Raw genomic sequence first — 1,799 nt, 5'->3', positions numbered from 1 at the left:
AAGATTGAAGATGTGTGAATTCATTATAGCGGGAAGGACAAAACCCACTTGCATACGTTTGATCAATGACGACGCCGTTCTTGCTGCCTACTGTGCATGAAAATGGCTTCAATTTCTTCATTACTAACGTGAATACTAAACGAATTGTCTGCTCGAAAGGACAAACGCTACCTATATATGTGCATTATAACTTGCACACCGTTCACGATTTCATGAGCTCCATCAATTTACTACCCTAGCAAAGGAAGATAAATCAAGCAGACTACACCTCTAGCAAAGGGAGGGGGGAGGCTAGAGGACCACACCTTTATTTTTAGATGTGGTGATCACAAGCAAACATGCTAATAAGGCAACTGCCCCTCGAATCGATCAAATTTCTGACATTCCTGATTTGAGTTTCCAAGTAGGAGTATTTGACAGGTAGCCAGACAGAAAAAAAACTAAGATTTCGCATACTATCGGAGAGCAATTAAGCAACAATCACTGCTTAATTCCACTGAGATGGAGTACAGTATGTGCACCGGCATCCACCGGCATCACAATCGCCAACGGCACCGGGGCCGACGTTGGTTTGACAGTTGTGTTGACAAGCCTTGGGGTTACACGGCCCACGGATGACAGGGGTCTGCCGGCAGTCTTCAGGGATTAGCGAGCCGCCACCATTAGCCGTCGCCTGGATCATCAGATCTATATGTTCGTACCAGCATATAAAGATTGCAGAGATTTATTATGAGAAAACGACAGTGGAAAGGTCGCCATACAAAATTGATCACAAAACATGCTCCAAACGTACATACCTGAGGATAGCAGCGCAACAAGGGCAAGCGAAAATAGTAGCATCTTGTACAACGACCTCATCCTGGCTTGATGGTGGAGAGAGAGAGAGAGAGAGAGAGAGAGATAGCGTGTTTACTGGGATGTCAAGCCAATCTTTTCAGATATGCCTGGGTTCCTGCTCTGTGATTAGGGTCTTAGATGGCTTTTTATAATGGACACATAGGTGCATGCTACAAGTTTTCGACTTATTTACATAATATTAACGTTTAAACACATTAATTTAATCATGGATCTGTATCCTATAAATGTGTATGTTGATATACACCCAAAACATACAGCTCATATATATAGTAAAAAATATTTATAGTATATTTTTTGCGAGGAATATTTATATAGTATATTTACACCCAAAACCTATAGCTCATCTACTGATGGCATTATTAATTGTGCATTTATTCGTGAATTGATTGCCTTGAAGGAAAAACCAAGGATCTATTTATGGCATATTGACTGGCCGCTAAAAAAGAATATATGCACAGTTAATATAAATCTTTCCAAAGATGTGCAAATTACTTTATTCTGGAAAAATATATAAGGAGGTTGTTTTTTTGGCAAGGTAGTGAGAATCATGATTTTATTGTGATTCTACGATGTTATGATCTAAATCGATTAGATATCCATATTTTCGCGAGGTCACGATCCTACTAGTGAGCCAACGCTTTGCAATTTTACCATAGAGGATCAATCTGATCCCAACTCAAGATCCTGAATATCTTCTTGTAAGCTTCTATACTACCCTCTTGATAAATACATGATTTCTTACGAATATCTTTTATAACTCTGGATACTAATTGGCAAAAATAAATATTATACATATCAAATTTGCCATGACAATATTTGCACACTAAGAAATTCAGTTTAAAAAACATCATTGGTTGCTCATTCACGCCTCGCTTACCTCCGGCCACTGAAATGTGGGCCACCACCATGCGGACAGAGCATACGCCGGCAGAACGTACTAT

At 39.6% G+C, this 1,799-nt stretch overlaps 1 long non-coding RNA gene across 1 annotated transcript; it reads right to left on the bottom strand.

Moving 5' to 3' along the window:
* Positions 1-342: 342 nt before the first annotated feature.
* On the bottom strand, positions 343-1,327 carry LOC147978145 (uncharacterized). The gene is made up of 2 exons (XR_015599542.1): positions 798-1,327; positions 343-687 (listed from the first exon to the last, which is right to left on the bottom strand). It is a non-coding gene; the product is annotated as an uncharacterized LOC147978145 (long non-coding RNA).
* Between the last annotated feature and the right edge of the window lie 472 nt (positions 1,328-1,799).

The sequence above is a fragment of the Triticum urartu genome, chromosome 3A, assembly GCF_056163025.1.
Source record: "Triticum urartu cultivar PI428250 chromosome 3A, HENAU_Tu73, whole genome shotgun sequence".
NCBI lineage: Eukaryota > Viridiplantae > Streptophyta > Magnoliopsida > Poales > Poaceae > Triticum > Triticum urartu.
This window is presented reverse-complemented; position numbering and strand designations above follow the sequence as displayed.